This window comes from Choloepus didactylus, chromosome 6 (assembly GCF_015220235.1).
Source record: "Choloepus didactylus isolate mChoDid1 chromosome 6, mChoDid1.pri, whole genome shotgun sequence".
Classification (NCBI taxonomy): Eukaryota; Metazoa; Chordata; class Mammalia; order Pilosa; family Megalonychidae; genus Choloepus; species Choloepus didactylus.
Window position 1 is genome coordinate 127,330,905 of NC_051312.1, and position 9,087 is coordinate 127,339,991.

General features: G+C 40.8%; 1 pseudogene; it reads right to left on the minus strand.

Moving 5' to 3' along the window:
• Nucleotides 1–670: 670 nt before the first annotated feature.
• Nucleotides 671–5,513, minus strand: LOC119537300 (annotated as a pseudogene).
• Between the last annotated feature and the right edge of the window lie 3,574 nt (nt 5,514–9,087).

A 9,087-nucleotide genomic window follows, 5' to 3' on the forward strand; every position in this document is an offset into this window, starting at 1 on the left:
GTTTCTGAACATCTCAAAGTAGATCGATTTTAAGAAATGAGTGGACATACTGCATTTGCTCCTGGGAGAATAATTGACATATTTTAATAATTAAGAACATACGTTCTATTAGAGAAAGTCATCTTTTGTCTTGATTTGAAATGCTCTGATTTGGTACCATTTTGACCTGGCTAACTTTCTAAAACTGCTCTCTCATTATAGAAGTCAGGATCATGATTCAGTAGGACTCAAAAAAAATAGCTTCTACTATCCTGATTTTGCAAAAGGGAGAAAAAGATCTAGGTCTAGAGAATATGGGACCAGGATTTAGCAGAATCACTATTTCTTCCAAAGTTTTTCTTTCTACCTCTCAACATTAGTACATTCTTTTCCCCATGAGCTGTTTTACTTTTGATAATAAAAAGCTATATTCTTTTATAAGACTAACATTATAACAGCCTCTCAGAAGAGCAAGTTAAATATCAAAAATAAGAGAAAGCCCTGATGAGCAAGCTATAGTATGTATCTTGTAAAATTTGATATATTAAAAAAAATCAAGACAATTTTAATTTTGAAATACTACTTTTAGGGATTTTTTTTTGATAAGCAACAATCAAATCATCATGTTTAAGTGTGGTACTTTTATGGCAGCTTCTCCAATTTCTTTTGCTGTATCTACTCCAAGAGGACATCATGCAATCATAATGCCATTGTCAGTGCAGTCTGGGAGGAGGACACAATAAAGTGCATGGTGTTGCATGTTACAATTTGCAGAACTTTTCGGATACAGAGATTACTTGCAACACCTCCAGAGACAACCCGTACTGCATCAGGCTGAGACAACAAGCCTCTCTGCTTGCAAAACAGAATAACACAATGTGTTCTCGTCACCATGTGCTTGCTGTTGCATGCTGTACTGCAGCAGCAATGTCTGCAGCTGAAGAGAGGACTTGCCCCTTCTCAGTACCTTCCTCTTTTTCCTTTTGCATTATTATTCTATCAGTAATGCTTTGAAATCCAGAAAAAAGAAAAATCACAATTTTTACCATGCTGCCTGGGAGGTTTAATTTCCAAATGCAATTTATTTCCTTGTTTGACTAAATGCTCTATAGCCTTCCTTCCACTCATGGTGGAGCACTCTGGTTGTTTTATTAAAGAAAGTCTTCTTGCTACCTTGTCAAGAATGTCACCTGGTGCTATATCCAAAGACTTTCCAAGAAGTAGAAAACCTGAAACTTCTTGAACTGATGCCAATAGACAGTGTCCTCCAGAAATCAAAAGAACTAAAAAAGGAAATTCTATTTTATTGGTCAATCTAATGATCAATGCATGGGCGTCCATATGATGGATGGGAATGAAGAGCTTTTTTAACTGGTCTACCAGCTATAAGCTAAACGATAAACCTACTCCCAAGCTTAAAGCAAGTCCTGGTTTTATGATAGTTCAATTGCTGTGAGTTCACTCAGAGAAAGAGATTCTTGAACTATTCGTTGACTATTTTCTCTGTGAGCCGTTGAGCTACTGGAGGAATAATCCCACCTGTTTTTAAATGAACTTCAGTTTGGGAATGTATTGCTTCTCCCAACACATTTCCAGTTTCATCCACTACAGCATCTGCTGTACTATCTCAACTGGTTTCAATTCCCAAAACCAGTTTATGAAGAAATAGTTTTCCAGGATGAAAAGTAAAACTTCTCAAAAATTCATAAATTTTCTTTTTTGTTGGTTTGGAGAAAACTCCTGCTCTCTTATTCAATTTTTGCCTATTTAATCTATAGAAAATTCCTTTCTTGTGTGCAACAGTAGCTAGTTTTTGTCTCCTTTCCCTAGCAAAGGCCCTTGCAGTAGTTTTAATTTTTTTCACAAGAGAAATGTATTCATTTGTTACTTGAGCAACTATAATAAATTTAAAATAAAGTTGTTAATAATTGTTTAGAGAAACTGTAGCACGTGGTAGTCAAGGATGCAGTGTGGACTCAAACAGATTTGGGCTTAAATTTCAATAGCTGTGTGAGCTTAAATAAGATACTTAACCTCTCTGTGTCTCTATAGCCTCATCTATAAAATGAAGCTGATAATTATGATTACCTCAGAAGGTGTAGTGAAGAATTAAATGAAGTAACGGATAAAGCATTTAATCCTGTATCTAGACTATAGTAAGTGATGAATAATTATCGGCAGCTGTTATTGCTCCTAAAACCCTACAAGGAACTGTGATTTGAGTCATGGAGCTTGCAGAGCTCTGTCGGGGAGTGCTGCATATCCCATCACAAGCCCCAGGAGTTCTATCAGGGATATGGAGAACTCAGCTCTGTCATCACCACCCCCTACACAAACCCCCTCCCCCAGCACACAGCCACACTCATACCAACAAAAGGGGTGGGAGAGGAAATGGCAGGGCAATGATTTCCAACAGGAAAGTTGGGTGGAAAGCAAGAGTGATAGCATGTCTCTGCTAAGATCAGAGGGTGTTTATGGAGCAGGGCCTGGGAATCCTCAGAGCATCCAAACTGCTGTCTCCAACGTGATTGAAGCCTGGGAATCCCCTTTGCTCTGAGGTCATGTATCACCCCAGGGAGACCAAATCCAAAGAATCATTTGGAGACAGAAAGGGACAAATGTAAGAACTTGAAGGGACCATTTTCTCCCTCCTGTAAGGCCACAGCTCAATTTGCCCTGCTGAGCATTGGCTGAGCAGGAAAGGTGGCCAGAGCGGGAAGGGGAGGCAGTGAGGGGGGGCAGGGGAGCAACTGGGGGGTCTGGAAGGCTGGCAGGTCCAGCTGCCCAGAGAGTAAGGACCATCGGCCCCAAGCTAGAGGCAGGCCGAGTCCCCCCACCCGGTCCAGACATCAAACCCAGCATTGCTATTCAAGGCGCAGGGCACAGGCGTCTGGGTGTGCTGTAAAGCACAGAATGTTCATCGAATTCTGTGCCCCACTTTGAGGAGCAATAAAGCATGGGCAGGGGACAAATACTTCCCTTGGGGTTTAGCCAGAGTCTGCAAACACAGGTTCTGAACGTTGCCTTTACAGAGCCGAATACCTGAATACCACTCTCCTGATTAAATATTGACCATCCCTCTACCAGCCTTATCTTGATTCAGAGAAAACTGGGCTGAGGAGCCGCGCAAGGGGAAATTTACCTCACGTGCCACACACCAAAGACTCTCCCACCAGCCATCTCAGCAAAGACACTGCTCTAAAACACATGAAATCCAAATCCATACTCCAGGCTAAATAAGTTTTGTGACCTTTGACCCCCAAAATAAAACCTTCCTTCAGTCGTCTGGGTTTAGGAGGAGAAGAGCAGGAATGTCACCTGTGAAACTTAATAAATCACCCATTAACTTTCTACCAGCAGGTGAACTTGGAGAGGGGAGGGGAGAGGTGGGGAGTAGGGCAGGAGCTGATCATCAGAGACTTCTCAGAGCCTGAGGCCACTGATCAAATTCACACCCTTCCAGGCCAAGGCTCCGAGGGGCTGCCTAGGCCTACGGGAGTCTCAGGGCCCCAGGCCTCAGGGAGGAGAGCAGCCCAGAGTGACATTATGAAGGGGCAAAGTTTCCCCTCAGGTTTCAGCTTGCCTGTTCTCTACATCACACAGGCCCTTTAGAATCTTCCCTGCCTTCCAGGATCCTTGCCTCTCCAGTGTGTTTCCCTGGAAACATCATGGCTCAAGACCCCTGTCCTTCTCCCCCTCTAAAGGGGTGGGATTAGAATATGATTATCTCCCTGGAGATGAGAAAGGCTGATACCATATCCCAGGTCTCCTTGTTAACAGATGCTGTCAGGGTCTTCCCCACAAGGAGGGCTTCTCCTGGGAGGGATTGCCACAGATAGGGAGGGTGGATATTCAGAAGGACGGGGAGCCTCAGCCTTTTAACCGTCTCAAATAGGGGCCCTGCTCTGCAGGTGTGAGCCGGGGGCTTCAGCTCCCCCAGGCCGAGAGGAGAATCTGATCAGAAGCAGGAATGCATGGGACTGAGTTTCTCTTTGGACAGTGTCCTAACCCTGGGGGAGGATCTCTGATTCAATGTCCACTCTCTGTCCCTTTCACCCCTCAACAGGCAGCAGATCACCTGACGGGATCAGAATCCCCTGGTCTCCACCCAGCGGAGTTGAGTGAGAAGGGCCGTGTCTCTATAGAATACTACGGAGGGGTTTTCTGTTCTGGGGAAAAGACCTTGTTTAGCCACAGGGAGTCAGGTCTCATGGGCTTTAGAGAGGAGTGCCCGAGGAGGCAAGTTTTATTCCTCCTCATCACAACCACCAATCAATCAGGCTAGCCTAGGCCCAGTGCTGTGCAAACGTCTCTCATTTCATGGTCACCCTCTGAGCACCCAACCTATAGATGGAGAAACAGGGACACAGAGGCGCTAAGCAGCTTGCCCTTGGCCACATGGTTACTAAGTGATAGAAACAGGATTTGAAATGGAATCTCACCAGTCACAGACTCCAAGCCAGACTGCTGAGGTCATCAGGAGAGGGAATGAGTTGATATTTGTAAAGTTCTTAGAACAGCGCCTAGCACATGTAATGCTGCAGATGTTTATTAGATAATAACGAGCCTTGTAGGGCAACAGGAGAAGATAACCTTGATCATCTGGGTGGCCAGAATGAGGTCTACAAATGAAGAGTGGAATGAAGCTAAACTGAAAGGCTGCCTCACCCTTCTCTGCTCCTTTTAAACTCCTGATCTTACTCCTAACCACATCCAGTGAGAAGGATTTGAAAGACACCTACAGCCTAATTCCTACCCCAGATATAGAAAGTCCTGTCTATACTTTTGCTGTCCCTGCTGAGGGTGGAGAGTAGGGGTGTCGATCTCCTGGAAAGTCTCCCAGGGACTGCCCAAGCCCGGCACCCTAAGCCTCAGGGGGGTAATACAGCTGTAGTTCGTTTGCGTTCGGATTGCAGGGCAACTGCATCATCCAGTAGATAATTCTGCATTATGCAAATTATTTCTGCCAGGATTCTCCAGAAAATACCAAGCCACAGGGGAATTGCCTAACTGCTTAACCCTTTCCATCCTGCTATAGAACAAAAGTAGACCTCTGCTCAATGCAAAGACTATCCCAGGACAACCACCTGATGAACAGAGCATGGCGTGACAACCCAACCCATCCTGCAAGCTTGTGCTCACCTCTGGGGGCTAAAGCCCAATCCCTGCCTCCCTATAGCCTTTCAAGGGGTATGAGTTTCCTCCAGGGGATCCTTAGGGTTCACTAGAGGTGGGAGGATTCCTGCATTGGACCTTGGAGCTCAGAGTCACTTACTCTGACTGGCCAGATGGTGGGGGTGGGGGGCGGTTCTCAGGAAGAAGGTGGTATTTGAACCTTCTGACATTGAACAAGGAGAGAGAGGGCAAGTCAAAGACCCAGTGGCAAGAAGGTCCACAGCTTATTTTAGGAATGCCAAGTGATTCAAATGTAGCTTATAAGGTTGGATTGGATAGAAGTGAGGGAAAATTGCATTTTTTAAATTCAAAATATCACCATAACAAAGCTAGGGATATTTGTAAAATCATACGTCCATGTCTACAAGTTATAAATCTCAACACTTGAAAAACAAACAAACAAATAAACAAACAAAACTATTGTTCAGATTCCCCAGAATGATTCCCTTCTGGTGGGCATTCGAGGTTTAAAAGCAAGAGGGGACATCAGATCAGCACAAACACATACTCGTAATTGGTATTTGCATAACTGAGCTCCTGGGTCCAGCTGGGGCAGCCAAGCCTCCGAGGGTCCAGCAGCTTGGCCACCTGGGGCTTAGACTGTCAGGTGAGTGACTAGGAAGGGCTCCTTCAGGGAAAGTCAGTTTCCCCATCAGCTTCTCTCGTGGCTTCCATAACAGAGAGTCATGGAATGCTAGGGCAGGCGGCCAAACAAAGATCGTTTTATCCCCCCTCTGTCCCGAGGCAGAACTGTACCATATACAACATAACGAAGAGAAAAAGGCGATGCTCATTAAACATGTGTTGTGACAATGATGCTCACAGCCCAGCCCCTCCTCTGATACTCAGAGATCTTGAAGATTTCATTCACCCCAATTACTCTGACAATATCTCACCACCTTTGTAACCAAAGGCTTCTTCTATGGAGGCAACTTTACACCCTAGAGAGGGGCTGTGAGCCTCCATGTCTTTAGATGACAGAAAATGAACTGCTTTCTCCACACGTGCTCCCTATATTTGCCCTCACCTGCCATTTGATATGCCACACTGGGTCTCCCCAATTCTCTCTCTGTGAATCCATGAAGGAAAACATAGCATAATGGCCACGAGCTGGGGTACTGGAATGAGACGGAGCCAGGCTCTGGCATGCTTGAACCACTGCCATCTTGGGAAAGTCACTTAGATCCTGTGGACTCAGTTTCAAGTCTGCAAAATGGAAATGGCAATCTCATTTACCTGTCAGATTGCTGCGAAGATCAAAGGAGAGCAAAGAAGCTAAATCTCTTCATAAATAACACACTATATAAATATGATATGTTAGTGTATTATTTCTACTTACAAAGTGACATCCATATCCTCCAGCAAATAGTGAGTATAAGGAAGCTAAAGTAGCTATATTGATATCAGATAAATTAGGCTTCCGGACAAAGAGTATAACCAGAGAAAAAGAGGGACACTCCATAATGATAAAGGATCAATCCGTAAGAATTGGGTAACAATCATAAATGTACGTGTACCTAATAATAGAAATTCAAAATATATGAAGCAAAAATTGACATAATTAAATGAAGAAATAAACAAAACCACAATCAGAGATTTTAACACCACTCTCTTGGAGATGGATAAAATAACTCTATGAAACCAATCAGTAATACATAGACCTGAGCAACACTATCAGTTCTCTTTAATCGAATTGACATTGATTGAACTCTACACCCAACATTTACTGAATTTTCTGTTGTTTTTTTAAAGAGTGCATGGTACATTCACCAAGAAAGACCAAATGTTGAGCCATAAAACAAGGCTCAATATATTTCAAAATATTGAAATTTTACAGTATATAATCAATCATAATAGAATTAAATTACAAATCAATAACACTGAGATTGGTAGAAAAATATCAAATTATTTGGAAATTAATCAATACATATCTAAATAACCAATGGGTCCAAGAAGAGATCACAGGGGAATTTAGAAAATATTTCTGACTAAATGGTAATGAAAATACTGTATATCAAAATTGGTGGAAGGCAGCTAAGGCCATGTTAAAGGGAAATTTATAGGTTTAAATGTGTATAATATAAAAGAAAAACAAAAGATATTGCAATAAAAATCAATGACCTAAGAACATATCTTTAAAATACAGATCAGTGATTCTCAACTAAGAAGGATTTTGTTTCCCAGGAGAAATTTGGCAATGTCTGGAGATTTTTGTTGGGAAGTGTGGCTGACATCTGGTATGCAGAGGGCAAGAATGCTGCCAAACAGCCTACGTCTACCAGCAAAGAATCACCTGGTTCAAAACGTCAATCAATGGTGCCAAGGTTGAGAAACCATCATCTAGATAAAGAAGAGTAAAGTAAAACCAACTTTAGTAGAGGAAAGGAAATTAATAAAGATAGGAACAAAATTCAATGGAATAGAAAATTGAAAAATTATAGGCAAAATTTACAAAGACAATATTTACAGGACCCAGGTTGTTTCTTTGAAAAGACTGAGAAAATTTTAAAAGCCTAGCTAGATAAATCAAGGGAGAAAGAGAGAGATAAAACACAAATGACCAATGTAAAAGAAGAGATATCACTACAGATACCACAATCATTAGAAGAATAATAAGAGCAAATCGTGAACAACTTCATGCCGATAAATTTGACAACTTAGATGAAATGGACAAAGTCCTTGAAAAATGCAGTTTGCCAAAACTGATACAAAATGAAATTTAAAATCTGAGTAATCATATATATCTATTAAAGAAATTGATTTTGTCATCAAAAATATTCCCACAAAGAAAGTCACAAACCCAGATGATTTCACTGGTGAATTACATCAAAAATTTGAGGGGAGAAAAATAACACAAATCTTTAGACTTTTTCATAAACTAGAGGAGAGTGAAAACATCCTAAATTGTTTTATGAGGCCAACATAACCTTGATGCTAAAATCTGATAAATAGATTATGAGAAAAGAAAATTACAGACCAATACGCTCATGAACATAGATGAAAAATCTTTAACAAAAGAATAATACATCATGGCCAAATGAGATTTATCCCAGGAATGTGAGATGGGTTTAATTTTTCAGAAATCTAGCAATGTAATTCACCATATTAACAGGATGAAGGAGAAAAACCACATGATCATCTCAATGATCAAAAAAAAAAGCATATGGCAAAATTCTACACTCTTTATGGTTTCTTTTTTTAAAACACAGTAAAGTAGGAGTAAAAGAGCACTTCTTCAATCTAATAAAGGGCATCTATGAAAAAGTGTACTCCTTACATCATATGGAATGGTGAAATATTGAACGCTATCTCCCTAGAAACTACAAACAAAGCAAAAACAGTTGCCTCTCATCACTTCTATTCAACATTGTAGTAGACCTACTGGATGTAAAAAGGCAAGAGAAAAAAATAAAAGGCCCACAGATAGGACAGAAATAAATAACGCCTTCTTTGTTCACAAATGACATGATTGCTTACATATAAAATCCTAAAGAATCTATAAAAAGAAAGCTGCTAGAACTAATAAGTGAGTTAGCAAGATCCCAGGATGCAAGGTCAATGCACAAAAATTGTGTTTTTATGTACTATCTGCAAACAATTAGAAAATGAAATTTAAAGCTTTTCTTTTAAATTACTTGTGGAAAATATTGTTAATAATCTTTGATTGCTTTGGTGTTTTATTTTGCAATAATGGGCAAGCCTTAAAGATTTGCAATTGAAAAAAAAATACTTAGGAATAAATTAAACAAACATGTGCAGGGCTTGCACACTGAAAACTAATGTTTTCAAAACCCTAATGAGAAAAAATTTTAAGTACTAAATAAATGGAGAGATTTATCATGTTCGTAAATTGAAATATGCAATGTTTTAAGATGGCAATTTTCTACAAATTGATCTATAGATTTATTGCAATCCAAATCATAATCTTGCCAG